Genomic DNA, 24,931 nt, shown 5'->3' on the forward strand with positions numbered 1-24,931 from the left:
ATGGCACATAGCAACAAATCAGAAGAGACCACCCTCCCCTCTCAGGTAATAATAATCTCATGGAATGTGGCAGGTATCAGAAAAATCTATGAAAATGATCCAGTTTCTGACTACCTGCGCACAGGGGACAATCCCTGTTTTTAGGAGACCTGGGCTACAGGCACAACAAAGTTGCCAGGGTACTACGAATTTTGTCCCCAGCCATCAAACATAACATTTTTAGCCACCCCTCAGGAGGTCTATTAGTCTATATAAAATACAACCGTAAATTAAACGTTACAGCATTAAGCACCAATCTACCTACACTAAGAGCACTGCTCATCAAAGTCCTGAATTGGAACCTTAAACCTCTCCCACTGTTGCTTCTAAACTCTTACTTTAATGAAGGATAGAAACAAAAAACAGGTCTTTGATGAGCTCTGTATTGCAATTGAAGAATTGTTAAACAAATGCCCTCCTCACATACCAGTTTTAGTGGGTGACTTCAATATCAGGGGCTTGAGCCACCGAACACCTTCAAGCTGCATATTGACTGATGCTACCCTCCTTCAGGGCCTCATCTACACCCACAAGCTATCCACCACACAACCCCTTAAATAATGTGGCAAGCCGCTCTGTGTCTATTCTCCAACATTCAGACACATATCAACCAGTGACTACATATTTATCTGTGCGTCACTGACCCCCAGACGCTGTAACCTTAAAGTTGTTGACCAGATGGAAATCAATCACAGACTTTTGGGAGCTTGCCTCCAAGCAATCTGATCAGTTACATCCTTGGTCAAACCAAATGGGGAAGAACGCCACAACGTCATGCCAAGAACCAAACAATTCCAACTCCAGTGGAAAGCTGAATAACTGGATCACATCAAAACAGGCAGTTGACGTTACATCCAACATACTATTTCTACGAGAACACTGGGAAAAGATCCTGGCTTACCTTCGCACCACTCTTGGCAGAGGATCTGAGGTGGCTTCCAGAAAAAGTCATACTTTTAGACCAACAACTCTCCAAATAAACACCAAGGAACTATCCATCAGCAGGCACAATGTCCAAAGAGCCCTAGTGGCCCTCAAATGAGGGGAAGAATACAAAGCTCAAACAGTAAGTAGAAACATAGCAGCACACAGGCAGATCATCTGGCATCTGAAACATAAGAAAGTTGAGGAGGATTGGCTCAAGATTTTTACAGTCCTGGAAGAGAGGAATCAATCCCACTTTTGGGAGCACCTAAGCAAACCTAACAACTTCTCCCAAACCAAGGAAAATGGAGAGGCTGAAAGGGACTAGCTACTGTATGCAAATAAATAAAATACAGATGAACAAGCAAATGACAATAACCTAAACCAGAATGATACAGTATTGGTCCCTTCCAATCAGCCAATTCTCCTCATCACATAAGTTGCCGTTTTAACAGTAATAGGGAAAATGAGGAGCAACCAGGCACAACTATCTCCCTGAGGTCATATTGAAATCAGCATGTTACTGTTGGGCAAGGCTTTTGACTCAGCTCTTGTTCACCACTGCCTCCGTCCCTGACTCATGGAGTATTCCTGATATACACAAAAATCTCTATCTTCTTCCTGATATAAACCAAAAGGGTGACCGCTCCAACGTCGCCAATTTTCGGCTCATCACCCTACTAGATCTGGAAGCAAAGGCTTGTCATAAATTCTGTTAGAGTACCTCGAGGTCTGTGTGAAAGAGAACAACATTCTCCCTTTCTTCCTGTCAGGTTCCAGGCAGTGGGTTCCACTATTGACAATATAACAGCATTAGCTTACTTGTCAAATCACGCATCATAGAGAAAACAGCTGGCGCTGTTCTGCTGCTTTATTGACTACAGTGCTACTTTCAAAGGGTGGACCCGGGAATGCTCCTGTAACAGCTATCGGCATGGGGAGTCCCCCCACTTGAAAAAACAATAACAGCCCTTTACCAGGAGACCTGGGTTTGTATAAAAACTGGTCCCTTCACAGCTACCGCCATGTTCCAAATGATAGTGGCCTCAAACGGGGTGTACTGGCCTCCCTCCTGTTTAACCTTTACACTTCTGACCTGGGAAAAGCTCTAGAAGGTGCCAGCCTAAACACACACAGGCTAGGATCATCAAGCCTTCCCATCCTGCAGTATGCAATGACGTCATGGACCACACAAATTCAGGCTTGCAGAGAGCCCTTAACGCACTTCACAGGTACAATGTGGCCAACAAACTTCAGGTGAATTGAGGCAACACAAGTCATTATCTTCGGTGAGTACCTGCAAAAAAAAAACATTCTCACTGGTGACTTCCAGAGCTACAAAAAACCACAGTAACAACAAATAACTACTTAGGTGTCTGGTTCTCAGAAGGGTCCAAACCAATGGCACAATTAAAGTACTTAAAAACAAAGGGCACAGGTGTTGTCCACAGCCTAAACCGTCTTAACAGCCACTTGCTGAGCCCATCTGTAGAACCCATGTTATGATTTTCAGAAGCCAAACAGATCCATTTTTAATTTACAGTCATCAAGCTTTCTTAGTGTATCAATACTACTGGACATCATCTAAAGCACAGCATATAACAAATCTTCCATGTACCTTGGCAGAAAGAATGAATGAATGAATGATCATCTTGTAGAGCGCAAACTCTGCCAAAGGCGTCAAGGCGCTCGGAATAGATCTAGCGGTCATGAGTAGTAGGGATGGGGCTTTCAGATATTAAACTGAAAAAAAGTTATTTTTAAAGACTTGTGAAAGGGTAGATGAGATTCTTGACAATTGATCATTAGAGGGAGAGTGTTCCAGTCCTTAGAGGTGGCAACACCAAATGCTCTACCTAGCCCTCCTAAACCTGGGGACTACCGGCCAATTTTTATTGGCAGACTGAAGCTATATGGTGGGGAGGTACAGTTGGAAGAGTCTTTTGATTCCTTCAGGACCAGAATTATGAAGAGCCCTATGAACAATGCATAGGGCCTTAAACAGAATTCTCTTTTCTAGAGGAAGCCAATGTAATTTGCGAATTTCTGTGGAGACTTAGTGGAATTTAATAAGACCCATCATGAGTCTCTCACCTGCATTCAGAACAAGTTGCAGTTTATGAATGGATCCCATGTAATGCCCAGGTAGAGAGTGTTACAATAGTCCAACCTGGACAAAATCAGGGCAACAACTGCCTGCTTTCGAAAAGAGGAAGAAAGACATGAATAGATCTTCCTCAAGATCCTGATAACCCCAAAACAGGTTGAAGCAGTTCTATTGACCTGAGGATCGAAAGAGAGTGAATTGTCGACTATAACACCAAGATTCTTTGCTGATAAGGCGGGGCAGGGGCATGGTCCAAACATTTCAGGCCACCACGAGTGAGACCATATGGATTGTTAGATGCCAAAGACCAGGACCTCTGTTTGGTCCCCATTGAGTCGTGTATAGTTGTTTCCTATCTAGTTATCCACTGCCCTCGTGCAGTTTTTAAAATTTGCTGTGGATGCTTCAATGCTGTTTGCGATGGACACAATTATTTTTGTGTCATCAGCATAAGACAGAACCTCAAACCCGAAAGATCTGATTACCTTGGCCAATGGAGAGACATACATGTTAAATAAGGTAGGACTGAATGAGGAACCCTGTGGAACTCGACAGAAGGTGGAGGTGGAGTCAGAATACAATTGGTCCATCTTTACTTTTTGTGACCTATCTGTAAGAAATGAGTACAGAAACTCCAGATAGGATCCTGATACCCCAATTTCTTGAAGACGGTTAATCGGCCTTGTTGGCATGATGGTATCAAAGAACGGAGATAGGTCAAAAAGTATTAACAGATAGGTGTGCCCAGCATTTACTTGGGTACTTATGTTGTTTACTGCAGATGTTAAAGCAGTCTCAGAGCTGTGGTCACTCCTGAAATCATATTGGGAGCCATCAAGCAGATGATGTTGCTCCAGGTAGGTGCTTAGTTGGGATTCTCCAGAATCTTGGCAGGGACTGGTAGCAGTGAGATGGGTCGATAATTTTTAGGTTCTGAAGGATCCAGGTTGGTTTTCTTTAGTAAAGGCTTAACCACCGCTGTTTTCGAGTTAAGTGGTAAAAGCCCTGATGAGATGGCCAGATTAAGCATGGACTTTAGGTGAGGAATAATCATCTCCCTTCCTAATTTTGTCATCTTCAGGGGGCAAGGTTCCAGATGTAATTCCCCCTAAGAGATGATCCATTTGCTCATGGGACAGGGAAAGAAAGGTGGCAGGCATGAAGAACGAGGCTCAGACTAGAATTAGGCCTCCTAACACAGGACCTGGAATGTGAAGGGGCACTATTGAAATATTACAACAGGATCTCACAGGCACCAGAGAACTCCTTCAAGGATCTACTCCAAGCAGTATTACAAACTGCCAGCAACCTGTGGCAAGAGTACTTAGCACAAGCAACGAAAAACTTAAAAATAGACGTCTGCAACGTGTATCCTTTATACAGCTTGGAAAGCGCAGTGAACTCTCAGTTCATTAACATCTCATTAGAACTGGACAAGAGCAGCTTTTGACGCTCCACCAACATGGAGGTACTAGATGCTTCTTACGTGGCTGGGAAAGCGTTGCCTTACATGCATCAAGTTCTAGCTGGTCATACCCGCTGTAGAAACTTATACATGAATCTCCTTGCTCTACCAATCATGGACTTCATCACTTCTTGGGCAAGGAAAGGCAAGGAAAGGTATTGCAGGCTGTGTAACTATCGCAACAAATCTTGGCTACATTTGCTGTGTTGCTGCCCGAAACTCAACTGTGAACAACGTCCCATTCGCTCAGCACTTCACCTGCCGCGGGCTGGCTCCTTTGCATCAAGATCCCACCTGATTTCTTCCCAGTTTTCTCTGCAGTCCAATAGTGTGATTCTTTGTTAAACCTACAATGTTGATTCTTAACGTAACCACTTTTCAATGCAATCACTGCACTTTTTTTTCTGGCAGGCTTTTAAAAACTTGAGCATTTACCACTTTGGTTAAGTGACCTGGTCATTTGTAGCTCGTCCAGCGTTTTAACAGTTCTCAGCACCACCACCCTCACCAGATGGTCTTTTAAAAATGTGAGCTTCCTTTTAATCTCGCAAAGCTATGTTGGACACCTGATGTCTGCCCAAGTGTTCAAATTTCACTTAGAACTTTGCGATGTATTTTACTAATTCTTATAAATTTATTTGTAAGAATTAGCACTTTAAAGAGAGTTACTTGCTGTATAAAACAACATAAGTACTGTGTAAATTTTGTAAATTATTCAGGTGTGGTGTCTTACATAAACTTCCATTGACGTCGCAAAAAGTTTAGATGTTATTTTCCTGTTTTTTTAACTCAATTATACATCTGTGTATGTTATACCATGTGATGAATTTAAGTAATTGAACATTAATACCGAAAAGTTACATCAAATTACGCAAAAGTACCCTTAATTATATTAAATGCAAATCCATCATTTCACACTATATTTTAGTGTGAAATGCTTCTTTGCATCAATTTTTGTTGCTAGGATGCATTGAAACAAAAGCACTGTGCAAACAACAGCTCGCGTTCTGCCGTTTCCATGCATTTGTGGTCATTTGTATTGCAAAGTGTACATTCCTGGTCAATTAGACCACGACTGGCGAGTAATTACACAAACTGGCTTAATAGTGCAATTTCAGAAATGTTACGCCTTTGTAATTTAAATTTCTTCCGTGCCTAGACTAATCCAGGGCCTGAAGAAATATGATTCCATCAACCCCAAGCCATTGGAAGTCAATTGGCTACCCAATGCTGGCTCCCACCATGTTCAAAACTAGCTGCATCATTTAAAAAGCCATTATGACCAGCACCCCCACGTATCTTGCAGACAAGTTCACCATCCCTGGTGGTTCTTGGCACACCTGCAATCATAACTCCATCTGACTGCAAACTAAGGAGTGTAAAATGGAAATACAAGACAATAGAGCTTTTTGATCTATGCATCCATGATAAGGAACTACAGCCCTCTACTGATCAGGATCAACTCAACGCTGGTTCAATTTAGGAAATATTTGAAGACTCAGGGCATATGTACAAGCCTGTATCACCATGGGAACGTCACTTTTTGTGATATTCTGATGGTGACAGGGGTCCTTCCTTCTGTACAAGGCAGTGTTAAGCCACTTACCGTGGCTTAACGCTGACCTGTACAGAAGGCACCCTTTCATGCTATGGTTAGCGTGAAAGGGGCGTGCAGTGGGTGTTGCAGTGGGCCCTCCACTGCAACAATACAATAAAACAAGATTCCCTTGTGGCCTAAATACTTTTCATCTTATGACATAGTTCTCATATTTTACAAGAGTCCTTTAAAGCATGACAAAAAACTTTCTTCAATTATGTTTACAGTAATTTTTAATTTTTTATCAAAAACTCTTTTCCACTTTTTTTTAATAAAAGTATATTTTCTTTTTTAAATTCCTTATATTCTTTTAGTCACTTCATATAAATAGTAAAATACAAATTATCATGCGTATATTTCTCAAATTTTATATACAAAACAGAAAATGTACCCAGCATCACGCACAACTACACATCTAAACAAACTTGCATACTATTCATACATACATCAACACACACATCACTTCTCACTCAGAACAATCTCTTTCTTCTGTAGCTAAGGTAGCACTGATTGCTACGTGTACCACCTTCCTCAGGACCTCGACAGAAAAAAGCTTGTGCGGACACAGGGTATCCTCTAATAACAGTGATGATGAATTTCGAGCACTGGTCGGAGGCTCAGCCCCCTTTCTGCACCACTCTACCAACGCTACAACTACAATATAGTTAGTAAGTAGCATTTAAAAAACCTTAGAAATTCACTAAAAAAACAATAGGTTTCAGGGACGTTATAGTTAGAAATTAGCATTTAAAAAACCTTTGAAATTCACTGAAAAATACATAGATTTCAGGGACGTTATAGTTAGAAATTTGCATTAAAAAAACATTATAGTTAGTTTGACATTTCAGTCATAAAAAAACAGAGAAATTCAGCTGTTATAGTTAGTTGAGCTGATATTAACTCGACCCCCCTCAATGCACTGCTGATGACATCACATATTACATCATACATGACATGGTCAGTGACATCACTGATGACAAATCAAATTACATAACTGATGACATAACTGATAACATCATCCAGTGACTGTGAGTGATTCTCAAAAGTTTAAGAATGTGATATAAATATATGTACACCAAGGTATATTGAAGAATGAGTGGGTGTATGAGTGTCTGAATGGATGATTTAGTGGGTGCATTTTTTCATTGTGAAAAATATCGATTTTTGTGTATTTTAGAAATATCGATTTTGAAAATATTGATGCAATAAATATTGGTGTTAATAATATTGAATATTTATATTTTTTATGTTTATATTCTAGTTTTAATATTTTAGTAGTATTTATTTTACATGTATACATTTATTTTTTAATGTTCTATTGTATGTTATATTGTATTTTCACCTGTTTTTAAGAGCAGGATGTTGGGTTTATAGGGGATAAGAGTGGGGAGCAATTTAAAAATGTTTGTCTAAATCAATTTTTCAAATGTTTTAAAAAAGTATAATATTGATTTTTTTAATCATAAATTAAATATTTAACATTTTAAATGTAAAAAAAATCATTGTTTTTTTTGGAGGTATAAATATTTTTAAGTAAATAATATTACAATTATTTCAAATATTGTATATATTATTTTTAAGCATGGGCGTAAAATCCGTTCCGCTCGCGGAATTTGCGGATTTTCGGCAAATTGGCAATCCGCGTACTCTCGCGAATTTGCCGAAAATCCGTAAATTTGCACGCTGCGGATTTTTTTTGCTTGGTGATACAATTTTGCGGCGAGCGGCGTTCACTTACCGTCATTCAGCGTTTGCAGAGTTGTTTTTCTCCATATTTTGCGTGTGCTGCGCCATTTTGGATCTTGCTGCGGGATCTCGCGGGAGTTTGGCGACCGTGATTACGTCATCGTGGCTTGCCACCTTGCACAGCACACATCGTGAGAGTTCGCAATTGCGAACACGTAGATGCGGCGGGCAGCAACAATCTCGCACTCGCGAAATTGCAAAATGTGCAATTCTGCACAAGAAATCCACCAGCAAGCAGCATAAACCTTCTGGAAATGATGATTTTTATCAGAATAACTCCTCAGGTTGACATTTGCCTGCACTTTTTTTTGCAAGGAATCCATTTTGGGGGGGTAAGGAAGGAAGTGCCCCACAGTCTCCAACTTCCTGTTCCTGTCCAGCAGGCTCCTCCCAGTGCTTTCTTCATGTGCTGGTCACTTTCATTTGGACCTTGACCTGGAAGGATTACTTTTTGTGGGTGCTGCTGGATATTTGGATTTGAGGCCTTTTTGACTTTCTTTGGATCACTTTTGGATTAGAAATCAACTTTCACAAGTAAGTTTGTTTGGGGCATTACAGTTGCTGCAACTACAATTTTGGAACTTTTTCAGAACATTAAATAAAATATATTGTGGGTAGCCACAGTATCCAGTAGGACCAGGGTTGGTTATGGGTGCATGATACAACTGTTTTGTTGAATTTAAACATCATTGAGGCCATGGATGGGCTGGGATTGTGCTGCATTTTGTGTTTTTGTCAATTTTTTGGGGCTGCTGTTGGGGCCTATTGCCCAGGGGTAGTGAGTGGTGCATGGACTGAGTCTGCCTGTTGGGTCTTTTTAATGTAAACATCCTGGATGGCATTGGATTGTGGTGATTTTTGTGTGTTTTTCGTTTTTTTTTGGGGTGTACTGTTGATTTGGACTGGCAATGTGGGTGGTGGTGGTGGCCATCTTGAGTGCTGGTACAGGCAACATGTGCTTGGGGTTCAAGGGGCCATTTTGAAGAGAGGCAGTGTCTGAGGCCTGCACTTATTTTGCCTAGCTTTCATCCATTTTGCCCAGGGGTAGTGAGTGGTGCATGGGCCTAGTCTTTCTGTGGGGTGTCTTCTTGAATTTAAACACCATTGAGGCCATGGATGGGCTGGGCTTGTGCTGAATTTTGTGTTTTTTGTCGTTTTTTTGGGGCTGCTTGTGGGGCCTTTTGCACTGGGGTAGTGAGTGGTGCCTGGGCCTAATCTTTCTGCGGGGTGTCTTCTTGAATTTAAACATCATTGAGGCCATGGATGGGCTGGGATTGTGCTGAATTTTGTGGTTTTTGTCGATTTTTTTGGGGCTGCTGGTGGGGCCTTTTGCCCAGGGGTAGTGGTGCATGGACTGAGTCTGCCTGTGGGGTCTCACTCTCTTTAATGTAAACATCCTGGATGGCATTGGATTGTGGTGATTTTTGTGTGTTTTTCATTTCTTTTTGGGGTGTACTGTTGATGTGGACTGGCCATGTGGGTGGTGGTGGTGGCCATCTTGAGTGCTGGTACAGGCAACATGTGCTTGGGGTTCAAGGGGCCATTTTGAAGAGAGGCAGTGTCTGAGGCCTGCACCCATTTTGCCGAGCTTTCATCCATTATGCCCAGGGGTAGTGAGTGGTGCATGGGCCTAGTCTTTCTGTGGGGTGCCTTCTTGAATTTAAACACCATTGAGGGTGAGGCCATGGATGGGCTGGGATTGTGCTGAATATTGTGTTTTTTGTCGTTTTTTTGGGGCTGCTGGTGGGGCCTTTTGCCCAGGGGTAGTGAGTGGTGCATGAGCCTAGTCTTTCTGTGGGGTGTCTTCTTGAATTCAAACATCATTGAGGCCATGGATGGGCTGGGATTGTGCTGCATTTTGTGTTTTTTGTCGGTTTTTTGGGGCTGCTGGTGGGGCCTTTTGCCCAGGGGTAGTGGTGCATGGACTGCGTCTGCCTGTGGGGTCTTTTTAATGTAAACATCCTGGATGGCATTGGATTGTGGTGATTTTTGTGTGTTTTTCGGGTTTTTTGGGGTGTACTGTTGATGTGGACTGGCCATGTGGGTGGTGGTGGTGGCCATCTTGAGTGCTGGTACAGGCAACATGTGCTTGGGGTTCAAGGGGCCATTTTGAAGAGAGGCAGTGTCTGAGGCCTGCACCCATTTTGCCTAGCTTTCATACATTATGGCCAGGGGTAGTGAGTGGTGCATGGGCCTAGTCTTTCTGTGGGGTGTCTTCTTGAATTTAAACATCATTGAGGCCATGGATGGGCTGGGATTGTGCTGAATTTTGTGGTTTTTGTCATTTTTTTGGGGCTGCTGGTGGGGCCTTTTGCCCGGGGGTAGTGAGTGAGTGGTGCATGGGCCTAGTCTTTCTGTGGGGTGTCTTCTTGAATTCAAACATCATTGAGGCCATGGATGGGCTGGGATTGTGCTGAATTTTGTGTTTTTTGTCGCTTTTTTGGGGCTGCTGGTGGGGCCTTTTGCCCAGGGGTAGTGAGTGGTGCATGGGCCTAGTCTTTCTGTGGGGTGTCTTCTTGAATTTAAACATCATTGAGGCCATGGATGGGCTGGGATTGTGCTGAATTTTGTGTTTTTTGTCGTTTTTTTGGGGCTGCTGGTGGGGCCTTTTGCCCAGGGGTAGTGAGTGGTGCATGGGCCTAGTCTTTCTGTGGGGTGTCTTCTTGAATTTAAACATCATTGAGGCCATGGATGGGCTGGGATTGTGCTGAATTTTGTATTTTTTGTCGTTTTTTTGGGGCTGCTGGTGGGGCCTTTTGCCCAGGGGTAGTGCGTGGTGCATGGGCCTAGTCTTTCTCTGGGGTGTCTTCTTGAATTTAAACATCATTGAGGCCATGGATGGGCTGGGATTGTTCTGAATTTTGTGTTTTTTGTCGTTTTTTTGGGGCTGCTGGTGGGGCCTTTTGCCCAGGGGTAGTGAGTGGTGCATGGGCCTAGTCTTTCTGTGGGGTGTCTTCTTGAATTTAAACATCATTGAGGCCATGGATGGGCTGGGATTGTGCTGAATTTTGTGTTTTTTGTCGTTTTTTTGGGGCTGCTGGTGGGGCCTTTTGCCCAGGGGTAGTGAGTGGTGCATGGGCCTCGTCTTTCTGTGGGGTGTCTTCTTGAATTTAAACATCATTGAGGCCATGGATGGGCTGGGATTGTGCTGAATTTTGTGGTTTTTTTCATTTTTTTGGGACTGCTGGTGGGGCCTTTTGCCCAGGGGTAGTGAGTGGTGCATGGGCCTAGTCTTTCTGTGGGGTGTCTTCTTGAATTTAAACATCATTGAGGACATGGATGGGCTGGGATTGTGCTGAATTTTGTGTTTTTTGTCGTTTTTTTTGGGGCTGCTGGTGGGGCCTTTTGCCCAGGGGTAGTGAGTGGTGCATGGGCCTAGTCTTTCTGTGGGGTGTCTTCTTGAATTTAAACACCATTGAGGCCATGGATGGGTTGGGATTGTGCTGATTTTTGTGTGTTTTTTCGACTTTTTGGGGTGTATAACTGATGTTCCTCTGTCTTCCATTGCTTGTAGGTGCACAAGAGAACCACCAGTGCCAGGAAGAAGTCCTGCTGCGGTGTGTGCAGCACAACGTCACGTGTTGCCACAGACAACTCTGCAACTTGTGCAACTGCGGCCTGCTGTTCAGAGTGACATCTGAAGAAGATGGCCCCAAAAAAAGTTGCCCGTAGCTCCTCTAGCAAGAAAGTTGCTAGTAAGGAGCAGAAGAAGCAAGTGGCGCCACTTACCAAGGAGACTGGTGTGATGACGACCGCCACATTTTTTGGGATAAAAAAAAGTACGCCTGCAGCAGCAGCGGGGTCTGCTGGGGACCAAGCTGGGAGCAGCACCTCCACTCCATTGGGCTCAGTGCCACCACCACCACGCCAACTTAGGTCCAAGCCCTTGAGTGCTGCAGAGGCAGCCAGTATAGTTGTTCAATCACCATCGACCAGTGATGTTGGCTCATCGCAAGAAAGTAGCAGCAATGTCCCTCAATCAACACAGGTTGTTGTAACTCATCTGACGAGTGTTGAACAACCACAGCCGCAACAACAATCACATGTGCAAGTACAAGCCCAAGTACATGTGGAAGGAGAGGCGGCGCAAGGAGAGGAGCAAGCAGAGGTGCATGGAGGGACACAACAAGTGGCCACAATAGTTGTTCCTCCAGAAGTAGGGGCACATCTGGAAATCGACAATCAAGCCGAGGTATCAATCGAGGAAGCCACTCCTCCTGATGATCATTCATTGTCTTCCACATCCCGAGCAAGGAAAAGATCAAGGGCCAGATGTAGGTAAATTTTATTTTACCACCTCTTAAATACCGCATCATACCGACTCGGTATTTCAGAAGTGGTAAAATAAAAGTACCGAGATGTAGGTAAATGCAGATGTGCAATTACCGAATCGGAAACAGTCGGTATTTTCCGATGCGGTAAATACCGACCAGTTAATGCCCATTCATTCCTATGGGCTTTGAAGCCCATAGGATTGATTGGGCATTTACCGGTCGATATTTACCGCATCGGAAAATACCGACTGTCACAAGGGTGCAGGGGTGTCACTTTGACACCCTCTGGCACCCCCAAAAGAGGCTCGGGTGCCATGTGGCAGGCATACCTGCCCTAAGGGCAGGTCTGCCTGTCATATGGCATAGGTGTGCATGCACACATGTGCATGCACACCAGAATCGGTATTTTACCATCAAGTAGTATTTGATGGTAAAATACCGATTTTGTACTGCTTGTGGGACTCAGAAGAGTCCCACCTACATACCAATTTTCCGGAATCCGTAATGATACCGACTCGGTATTTTACATACTTGGTAAATTTACCTATCGGTAAATTTACCGAGTCTGTAAAATACAGGGACCTACATGTCAAATTGCTTTTACCGGTCGGTAACGGCCGAATTCGGCCGTTACCACCCGGTAAACGCCTACCTACATCTGGCCCCAAGGGTGGTGTCTACATCTTCTTCAAGCCCACCTCCTTCTGATGATATGGATCTTACTTGGGAACCAGCACCACTGCCGTCTGAGAGTGAGGTTGAGGAGGCACACCATGATCTGACAAAGTTAGCTAAGCGTAAAAGGAAGGTCGTCGAAACTCTCATAGTTATGGGGTGTGATGACGCTCAACAAGAAGTGGCGTATACTCCTGCTGCTGAAGACTCTCACGACGACGACGCAGTCATCATCACTAACGTCACTGAAGCCCCAGCGGGCATGCAGCAAACAGACATTTTGACCCTAGCCCGACAAGCTGCTGAGCGTGATGATGAAGTCGACGAGGAGGCAATGGGAACACCACAATCATTGATGTTAACTAGTACACCACAACCTACCGCTTCCATATTTCTTACTCGCCAGAAGGGACCTCCATCCACCTCGACCTCAATTAGTGGTGGTGAAAGTGCACAACGTAGTAAAGTTCAGCAATACACATGCTCCACTTCATCTGGCATTAGCAGCACAACCACCACCAGTATCGCCTCCTCTGGCCCCCACAGACATTTCAAGTCAGCAGTTTGGGACTTCTTTAGTGTTTGCCCAAAAAGTGAAAACATAGCCATTTGTAGCATTTGTAAGCTTGCAGTTAGTCGTGGTAAGCTTGGTACCAACTATGGGACTGGAGGCCAGAGAGGTCATCTTAAGAGACAGCACACTGTCCAATGGTTGGCGCACCTAAAGCAGATCAAGGAAGCCCGAATTGCAAGTCGAGAAAACGTTGATGTTCCATCTGATGATGACGAGGAGGAAGAAGTGTAACACACTTCACTTACACCCAGTACCCCTGGGAGCCACACTAAGAGTGTGGGACAGAGTGAGACACCAATGCGAAAAAGTTCATCAGAGAGCGTAACTGGGTCGAAGAAGTCATCATCATCATCCCGTAAAATGGTCCAGGGCAACATTAAAACAATGTTGTTTTCAGACGCGCCATATGACCGCAACCACCCAATGGTGCGTCTGTATAACACTAAGCTGGCTAAAATGCTAGCGCTGGATCTTCTCCCTTTTTCTTTTGTAGAAGGGGTTGGTTTTCTAGACTTAGTGGCAGCGCTCTGCCCTAAATGGAAGGTTCCTAGCCGGTACTATTTTGCCCGAGTTGCGGTTCCAGCACTACATGAAGATGTGCTGGAGGTGATTGGGGCAGCTTTGCAGAAGAGTGCTGTTCACACTATACATCTGACAACAGACATGTGGACCAGTGGCGCAGGCACTGATTACATGTGCATCACTGCACACTGGGTCTCTTTTTCAGGGGTTAAAGCAAAGCTAAACGCAGGTGCTGACCTGGACCAAGTTTTTAAAGCTGCTCGGAAACATGCAACACTAGCCATGTTTGGCTTGGAGAAACGTCATACAGCACAAAACATTTTGAATGAGTTCAACACAAAGGTCTTTCACTGGCTGTCTCCAAAAAAACGCGGCATTGGTTATGTTTCCACGGATAATGGCGCCAATGTAGTTAAGGCCATGGAACTGGGTGACTATTTCAAAGTGCCGTGTTTGGTGCACTGTATAAACCTGGTTGTTAAAAAATTCTTGGACAAAGACAGTCCAGCATGCCAGTTAGTGGTCACCTGCCGAAAAATGTGCAACCATTTCAGCCATTCTTTTAAGGCCCGGAAGCATCTGAGGAGCCTGCTACATGAACGTCGAATGCCAGTGAAAGCACTCATCCAGGAGGTGCCAACACGTTGGAACTTAACCTTCTACATGCTTGAGCGTCTGTATGAGCAGTTTACGGTACTCGATCAGTATTTCTTAACAATGGGTACAGCTGTGAAGGAGGACCTGAGGTTAAATGTGGCGCAATGGGAGCTAGTTAAAAGCCTGACAGACATGCTTCGTCCTTTTGAGGTCTTCACGCGTGCAGTCAGCAGGGAGGACTGTAATTTGGGATGAAGATGTTACAAAGTACAAACGTTGGCTAGCCTGGTCAGCCATCAGGTTTGAAAGAGAACTGAAGCAAATTGAAGGAAAAGGCAGTACATCAGCATCAGCAGGCCATCCCCAGTCAGAAGACTCCACTTCTGCACCTGTGGCTGTGGCAGAAGTGACCTCTCAGCCGTTAAAGACACCGGCAACCGCATCATCTGCACCAGACACAACAGAAAATATCGGGTGATGAAGAGGATTGGCTAGCTGAGATTGGTTATGGTTCTGAAAAGGTCCGAGCGAAAATTCAGCAAAGTGGAGGAACCGTGGAGAACTTTGAGTCGATGGTGCAGGACTATCTGAATGACTCAACAGAGGGTGTGACCGCTCAGCCTTCCACAGGGCTTGGTCGCCCCACTCACTGCTGCCGCTCCTGCCTGCCTTTGCCGCCTCCTGCCTGCAGATTCCTTCGCTCGCTGCCCGCTGCTCCTGGGAATTTCCCGCTGCTCCTGGGAATTTCCCGCTGCTCCTGGGAATTTCCCGCTGCCCGCTGCTTCTTGGAATTTCCCGCCGCTGCCTCCCTGCGGCCCCGCCCCCCTGTGATTCCATTCGCCGCCCCGCTCCCGCCACCCAGCTGCTCCTCCCTCCCGGCTCCTTACTTAAAGGGACCGTAGGGGACCATAGAGTGTGACCGCTCAGCCCTCCACAGGGCTTGGTCGCCCCACTCACTGCTGCCGCTCCTGCCTGCCTTTGCTGCCTCCTGCCTGCAGATTCCTTCGCTCGCTGCCTGCTGCTCCTGGGAATTTCCCGCTGCTCCTGGGAATTTCCCGCCGCTGCCTCCCTGCGGCCCCGCCCCCCTGTGATTCTATTCGCCGCCCCACTCCCACCACCCAGCTGCTCCTCCCTCCCGGCTCCTTACTTATGACGCCCCCAGAGCGACCGTGCAGCGGACGCGCGCAGCGGGAGCACCGATTGAGCGCCGAAGGTGCGCCAACGGTAAGCCCGTCTGCGCCCGTCCGCGCCTGGCCCGCACCCAGCCCCAGGACCCCTGGCCCTCCCCGCCGAGGCAAGACGACCCGACTGACCTACGACGCTGCCACTCTCAACGCACTCAATGCCGGCCGGACCCACGCCTGCTGCCGAGCCACCCCGAGACGCACCCACGGACCCTTCACCTGATGCACCTGCAAGTTCACCTGCCTTCGAACCTGCCCCGCACCCGCCAAGACAAACACCAGCAGGAACCACCTCAAGTGCATCCTGATCAACACCCGCTCCGTCCACCGACACGCCGTGGAACTCTGGAACCTCCTCGACGCTACATCACCGGACGTCGCCTTCCTCACGGAAACCTGGATGAACGCCTCCTCTGCACCCGACATCGCCATTGCCATCCCGGACAGGTACAAGATCATCAGGAGGGACCGCATCAACCAGACCGGAGGTGGCATCGCCATCGTCCACAGGAACACCATCCGCATCACGACCGACGCCAACGACTCCTTCGCCGCAGCCGAGCATCTCCACTTCCAGATTCACACCGACCCTAAGACGACCCTCAGAGGCACCCTCGTCTACAGACCCCCGGGACCACGCACACAATTCAGCGAAGACATCACAGACTTCATCAGCCCGCACGCCCTCCCCTCCACCGACTACATCCTCCTCGGGGACCTCAACTTCCACCTGGAGAACAACAAGGACCGCAACACCACCGCCCTGCTGGAAAACCTCGCCAATCTCGGACTCAAGCAACTGGTCAACACCCCCACCCACTACGCTGGCCACACGCTTGATCCCGTCTTCTCTTCCAGCAAGTACATCACCTTCAGCCACGCCACCGGACTCCACTGGACCGACCACAGCTGCGTCCACTTCAGCTTCAAAAGATCCACGACCCACCACCACCCGCAACAGATACCTCACAGGATTTGGAGCAAGATCACCTCAGACCAGCTCACCACCTCCCTCAGCCAGAGCCCACCCGCCAACACAACGGACCCCAACAAAGCAGCCCACAACTTCACACAGTGGCTGACCGCCTGCACCGACGACCTCGCGCCACTAAAGAACCCTCCCAGCAGACCCAGAGCAAGAAGGCATCCTGGTTCACCGACGACCTCAAGGACTCCAAGAAGACCTGCCGCACCCTCGAGAAAGCCTGGCTCCTCGACCGGACCACAGACAACATGACCGCCCTCAAACACGCTACCCGCAAGCACCACCAGCTCATCCACACCACCAAGAAGAAATCCCTGAAGGAACGACTGGACAACAACGCCCACGACAGCAAAGATCTCTTAACTATCGTCAAGGAGTTCTCCAACCCCAGCACCGGCACCAACGACATCACTCCGTCACAAGACCTCTGCGACTCCCTCGCCTCGTTCTTCCACCGCAAGATCGCCGACATCCACAACAGCTTCGGCGCCCCACCCACGCACCCAACCGTCGAACCAACGCCCCCCACCGCCACCCTTCGCACCTGGACCACGGTGACCACCGAAGACACAGCCCGCACGATAACCACCATCCACTCCGGATCACCGACCGACCCCTGCCCACACCACGTCTTCAACAAGGCCGACTCCACCATCGCACCCCAACTCCGGAACATCATCAACGCCTCCTTCAACACCGCTACCTTCCCGGAGAGCTGGAAGCACGCCGAGATCAGCGCCCTCCTGAAGAAACCTACAGCGGACCCCACCGATCTCAAAAACTTCCGCCCCATCTCGCTCCTCCCTTTTCCTGCTAAAGTCATCGAGAAGATCGTCAACAGACAGCTGACCGCCATCCTCGAGACGAACGGATCCCTCGACCCCTCGCAGTCCGGCTTCAGAGCCAACCACAGCACCGAGACCGCCCTCATCGCAGCCACCGACGACATCCGGACCCTGCTCGACAAGGGGTAAACAGTGGCCCTCATCCTCCTGGACCTCTCCGCTGCGTTCGACACGGTCTGACACCGCACCCTAGTCCAGCGCCTCAGCAACATCGGTATCCAAGAGAAGGCACTGGAGTGGATCATCTTGTTCCTCGCCGAAAGAACACAAAGAGTCCGCCTCCCCCCGTTTCGCTCCGAGGCCACCAAAGTCATCTGCGGCGTCCCGCAAGGATCTTCACTCAGCCCCACCCTCTTCAACATCTACATGAAACCTCTCGCAGCCATCGCACGCCAGCACAACCTCAACATCATCTCTTACGCCGACGACACCCAGCTGATCCTCTCCCTCACCAGAGACCCCGACACCGCCAGAACCTGCCTACACGAAGGGATGAAAGACGTCGCCGAGTGGATGAAGGACAGCCGCCTGAAACTGAACTCGGACAAGACGGAAGTCCTCATCCTGGGATCTTCGCCCTCCGCCTGGGACGACTCCTGGTGGCCCCCAGCCCTGGGCACCGCACCCAAGCTAACCGACCACGCATGCAACCTGGGCTTCATCCTTGACCCCTCCCTCTCGATGACCAGACAAGTCAACGCCGTCTCCTCATCGTGCTTCAACACCCTGCGTATGCTTCGCAAGATCTTCCGCTGGATCCCGAGCGAGACCAGGAAGACTGTCACCCAGGCACTCATCACCAGCCGACTGGACTACGGAAACGCCCTCTACGCTGGAACCACAGTCAAGCTACAGAAAAGACTCCAGCGCATCCAGAACGCCTCCGCCCGACTCATCCTGGATGTCCCCCGACGCAGCCACATCTCCAGCCACCTGAGGAACCTGCACTTGCTCCCCGTCGACAAGAGGATCACGTTCCGGCTCCTCACCCACGCACACAAGTCTTTCCACGACCTGGGCCCCAAGTACCTCAACGACCGCCTGACCTTCTACACGCCCACCCGCCAGCCACGGTCCACCAGCCTCGCCCTCGCAGCCGCACCACGCTTCCGAAGAGCCACCACCGGAGGAAGATCCTTCTCTTACCTGGCTGCCAAGACTTGGAACTCCCTCCCCATCCACCGTCGGCTGACCCAGGACCATCTCGCCTTCAGGAAACAACTCAAGACCTGGCTGTTCGAGCAGTAGCATACCCCTCCCCCCAAGCGCCTTGAGACCCTCCCGGGTGAGTAGTGCGCTATACAAATGGCATGATTGATTGATTGATTGAGGTCTATGTTAATGCTGACCCATTGGCGTATTGGCATGGGAAAAAAGAATTGTGGCCAGAGATCACCCGCCTGGCTATACATTACTTGTCTTGCCCACTCGCAAGCGTGTCTTCTGAACGTGTTTTCAGTGCTGCTGGTGGCATTGTAACTTGCAAACGGACCCGCCTCTCGCCCAAAAATGTGGAGATATTGACAATGATCAAGATGAATGAGCACCTCATACCACCAGATTTCAAAGTACCAGATCGCACGACGGAAGAAGACGAGGACGACAGCAACTTAGATGAGGGAATTTCTTCTGTGTTAGGTGACACTGACCTACTCCTGCTTGAATTCGCAGAGTATGAGGACGAACTCTTCTTCCCTGACACGCAGGCCTGAAAATGAGCCAATGAATTCAGAAATGTTCTTTTTCGTACTTATTCACTTTTATTCCTGTGTTTCTGTCTTTCTTTGTTTTGCACAAGTTAATATAATTAAAACTTTAATCACCTGTACTTTTGCTTTTTGGCTGTTTGGGGGTCTTCTACTTGTTTTCGCCTGGGTTGACGGCTCTGGGGCCATTGCTGGGAAGGTCTAATACCGGATAAAACTGGTTTAAAAAACATCCATGAGGAAAAAGATTTTGGCACTTTTTGTAACTTAGGGTTCGTTAGGGTTAGCCCTAGCAGCAGGATTGCATATGTTTCGGGGTGTTCTTGATTTTTGCAACTGAGTTCTGGGGTTTTAGAGCACTCGTGGGAATGTGTAATTTTTGTTGCAAGCGATTTGAAGAAATTCCATGGTGGGAAAGGGGGGATCACTTACTCTGTGAGAGGCACTTAGTGTTGAAAACATTTAGCCATTTACACTTAAAGGAAGAAAATGACACAGACTTAAGTTTCAGGAAAACAAACTTACTGTTAAACCACCACCCACCAGACTCAAAAGCAGTAGTATGGTGGGAAAGGGGGGATTTGGCATAGTTAAAGAAAGCCTTTGCCACTATTCTTAACTTAGGGCTCGTTAGGGTTAGCAGTATTTCTATTGCATGTGTTTGGGTGGGGGGTTTTCGAGTCTTGGAGCGATGCTGGCTATGGCTACTTTTGCTTGCTTGCAAGTGGTTTGAAATACAATCCACGGTGGGTAAGGGGGTATTTGGGCCTACTTTTACTTTCAAACTACGTTTTGTCACCAGTTTTCTGCTAGGCCTCGTTTTTTGAGATCTGATTGGGGGTCTTCTACATTTTTGCGACTGGCTTTAGTAAGGGTCTGGGTGGGAGCACTGCTGGGAAGGTCTAATTTTGTTCTAAAACACAGTTTACAGTACACCTAGCTTGAGGGGAAAGATCCGCTAAATTAATTTGCTCATACCTATTTATCCTTCAAAAGGTGACTCAGACAGAGTACGCACTTTCAAAAATATTGTACTGTCTATTAGGAAAATCAAAGTGTGACTTTTTGCACTACACAGCGTACATACCTTATATTTATTTATCAGTGGTGTTGTAATAGCACTTCCTATTTTTCGTTCAATAATTCCAGGCCGGGTTTCAGTCTGTGCAATGGGGAAAAAAGGATGGAGTCAGGCTTCACATTAGCGAGCCGCAGTTCAGCATCCGCCAGGCAGGCAGTGGACAGGGTGTCTTCTGGTCACCAACATAGATGGACAAAGCGTCAGCTGGAATGGAGGAGTGCCGCTAATAAGAGGAATTGTTTGCTGCATGCAACTTACTTACCAAATTCAACAGGACAACTACAACAACATACAGATACAGTATCCATTGTTTTCTTCTATGAGTGTGACTGCATTTCTTGGATCTCTCTCTGCTTCTAAATTGATCCCTACAGCCATTCTATAGGTTTTACTTCGGCTAATTTTTAAACCTAATTTAATGTAAGAAGTGTTTCTCTGAGTGCAGAGATATGCAAGTGAAAACGCTGCAGCCCTGTACTGTCGCATTCTAGTACTACTTACTTTTCAGTAACAATGCATGCAGTAGGGCATGCACTTCCTTTATGTCACTTAAAAGATTTATGGTTAGCTTTGTACCCAAAGATTTCTTTATCTTGAATTATTGTTTGTCCATGCTGTGCTTTTTTTTTTCTCTCAACAAAACCTACCCAAAAAGAAACCCCCATTCCCATCCATTTTCCAAACCCTAACCCTCTTCCCCCGGGCTGTGTGGTTTTGCTTGATGTGTGACTAAATGACATCAATAATTCCACACACTTGCTGGGGAGGATAAGGTCATAGCAACAGGCTGGTGAAGGAATCCGAGGATATATCCTAGACTTACTCAGCTTCAGTACTATTTCTTGTAGTAGTAGCCAATGTCAAAGAAATTCAACGCACATACTAGTTATACTTTCAATACTTTACCATTTGTTAGGCTCTGTGTGGCACTGTTCTAGTGTACTGTCACCTGCTATATTCTCTATTGTACTGTTGTAATGCTACAGTAAGGACAAACCAGGTTTCATTTTCTTTTTTTCCATAGGCATGCAACTGCCACTGTGTCACACCACTAGTACCACCGCAATGAGGACATTTCATCCGCCCAGGATTGCCAACCTTACTCGCCATTTCCCGTGGAGACAGCCCTGGGCCTAGCCCTACTTTCAAACACAAATTACAGGTAAAATAAGCATTTGGTGGGAGGTAGTATAATGGAGTATTAGGAATAGATGAGAGATTGACGGTAGTACTACTAAAGTCCTAGGACTCTTCAGGAAAACAAACTTACTGTTAAACCCCCACCCACCAGACTCAAAAGCAGTAAAAAACAGGTATGGTCAGATAAAGTTTCAAAAAGTATATTTTTGTAGCCCTAACAAAATAATCTCCCGCAAGACCCTCCCTAACCCCAACGATTGTCCTTCAAAAGTCCCAAAAACAGCCCAACTCCCAATTCCCACCCCCCAAAAGTCTCTAAAAAAGGGGCAAGGGAAACTACACTACGGGAGGGTGCTGTTGACTTTAGCGGTCAGGGCATCATACTCCTTGCGGAGGGTGGCATGGTCGAAGCGGAGGCCCTCCACCAAGTTCTTATAGGTATGCACCTCCTGCTCCAGGTAGGACACTCTGAGGCATAAGCGGCGCTGGCGTGCCTTGCAACTCCTGTGGGGGGCAGCTGCTGTCTTTGCTGCTCGGCGGTGGCGGTTGGCTTTGGTAGCCCGGCTCCGTACCGCTGGAGCACTGCGCTGGCTGGCAGCCCGTGGGGGCACGGAGGAGGATGCAGCTGTCCCAGTGGATGTTGTTGTTGTACCGGTAGACTGCGTCTCCTCCTCCTTCAGGACCACCAGCCGCCGATATTCGGCGACAGTGGCATCCAGCCTCCGTTGCCGGGCCATTTGAGCCAGCTCCCTCCTTGATGGTCTGTTTGATTTGGAAGGAGCAACTATATGAAGAAAGAAAGACATAGTCTGTAACCAATGCTCCTTAAGATTAACACAAAATGATTGAGCAGAAAGTTGTGTCACAGTACAAGTAGCAAATTGAAAGCACAGTACATAACTATTGAGGACAGTATCTATCTAACCTCCCACTTCTTCATCCTTGCTCTAACATTAGTGGGAGTTAAAGGAACAAATTCTACGAGCACTATGGACTTCCATTACAGTCGACTATGACAGTACACCAGTCTTATTCTTCTTCTTCTCTCTTGTTTAGTAAAATTGGTACGTTATGTTATGCAAGCCGGCATAATGCCAGCGCAGTGAACTTGCACCCGAGAAAAACAGACGCACACCATGATGAGTGCGACAGACTTGCGTTACTGTACCGGTCCAGTACATGCAGGTGGTGAAGCTCTTACTTTTCTATTATGGATGGCACTGAGAATACTCTGTTAAAAGGGCTACTGCTTAATTAATTTAGCTTTCACCCTACAGTGCAAATGAGTACTAGAAACAGGAAAATGAAGAAGCTAAATAATCTGATTATCTATCACTTCACATGGGATGTATTTGATGACATATGGGATGACTTTAGGTGCTTTGCTTATTATTGAGTGAACAGTGTGATACACCCACACATGAATGACGTACTACTACTAAACTAAAGTTATTAAGAGAGGTAGGGAGTGTCCACCGTAATAACCGGATATATGCTGTGCTTGCAGTTGCAATACAAACTACTGCTACTATTCATGGTTGTATTTGGACAAAATTACAACTTCTTTTCCTTGCCTTTCCTACACTGGAACGGACGTGCGGGTGCGGTGTTACATGCTCTTCAAAGTAACACTTAGTTCATCCAGTGACCGTCTACTCTCTCTAGATACACATATGCTATCTAAGAGTCAGATAATACCATGATCCATGCATCCATCCATTCAAAGTATATGCACACATACAGTTTCTGTTTCACCCACCCAGGCTGTTCTCCTTCCACCCATCCTTGCTTCATCATTCACCCAGCCATGCACCATACCATATGCTTTCCTTCCCAGCCACCTCGGGGACCAAGCAAACACATATCTTTCTTCTTTGCCAGTCATCATTAAATTTCTCGTCCTTCCACACTTACTTAGTTACACCCTTCTTGCGCTTTTCGTTCATCCCATCCATCAAGTTCATCTCAGATCTTATTGGGATTCTTCTCGCCAAAAACTTCACAGCTAAGTCGAAGTACATTTAGAGGAGGCTACTACCTGGTTGATTTATAATACACCCGTGCAGAAAGCACACTATGCAGTCTTCAACCTCAATAAGTAAGGAATATATAGCTTACCTCTGCCCGCCACCACCGTGTGAATCCTCACAGGCACGTCCGGCACTTGCACCGCCTCCTCCCCAGAGTTGTTCCCCTCGTCCAATACCACCACCTCCGCGCTGGCCCCGCCACCAGATGTTCCACCTACAAAGTACATTTAAGAATGTTAGAATACACCACTCACTACTATATAATATTTGGTCTAGGAGGAATAAAGAAATGTGAAAAAAACAGAATACAATGTAATATTTTGTGACTGTCTATTCTAAAGTAAAAATGTCCCTTTTTCCAGGGAAGGCTGTTGTCTTGCTGCACTTTTTGGCACAACTGATGAATGCTTGCTTTTTATTTTTAACACGCACCACTTTTTCTCCTAACAGACAGAAGCTTGACTTCTAAGAACACGAGCAGGATCAAGTTCAAACCAGGTGAGAGCTCGGCTCGACCACAAGAAATGTGTCCAATTGATCGTCAGCACTAAGCACTTTTCCATTTTCAGTTAAACGTTTAGTTTTATGACAAAGTTGATTTTAATAAATGTGTTTACTTTTAATAAAGCTTTTAAACTTAAATAGACTTTGTGGTTTTTGGTCCTCCAGACTAGAGTGGATGAGCTAAAGGTTTTGGAATTTTGGCAAGCATGAGTCCGTGCCTCTGACACTTCTTGACTCTGACTCCGTACTCTTGTCCTGCGTTGGATAATCTAATCATCATTGGGGATCAATCATCGGTGACTTTGGGAGCTAAATGACTCTGCCACACTATCTAATCAGTAAGGAGATTGGGGGTTCAACTACAAAGTCTGTTATCACTGAGGTATGTGGAAAGTCTAACAGCACCTATTATAATTGATAAGCTAAGCAATGCATTATTAAGTGTCCATAGTTCTGTTTGTGCAGATTAGTCCCTGCAACAGTAGCAGAATGGATTGTCCTACTATCCAAACCAAAAGTAAAGTAGTATATTATTCTTTCTTGGTGGTCACCTTTTTATTGTTGGCAATTGTCAAAGCATAAACATTTAGAAGACTTGAAAAGACATTATGGACAATCCCAGAGGACTGCACTCAGTGCATAGAGCTACTGCTGACTAGAATGGGAGTCCAATGGAATTGCCAAATGTGCTATCTTAGTTAGCTACACGGACAGACTAATAAGAATAATCGAGTAATACCACAGGGAGTCATAGTCGAGGCAGGATAAGAATTTAGATCCAGTCTACAAGAAGATAGAAGACGATTTAGAAAAAATCGAATGAGGAACGCTAGGAAAAAATAGGTACTCTATATTAAAATTAAAACTTACTGGGGCCAGCAAAGGAGCCCTCGCCTGCCCGATCCTGGCCTGCATCCTGAACAGCACCCTCCTCCT

The sequence above is a fragment of the Lissotriton helveticus genome, chromosome 6 (assembly GCF_964261635.1).
Source record: "Lissotriton helveticus chromosome 6, aLisHel1.1, whole genome shotgun sequence".
In the NCBI taxonomy this organism is placed as follows: Eukaryota; Metazoa; Chordata; class Amphibia; order Caudata; family Salamandridae; genus Lissotriton; species Lissotriton helveticus.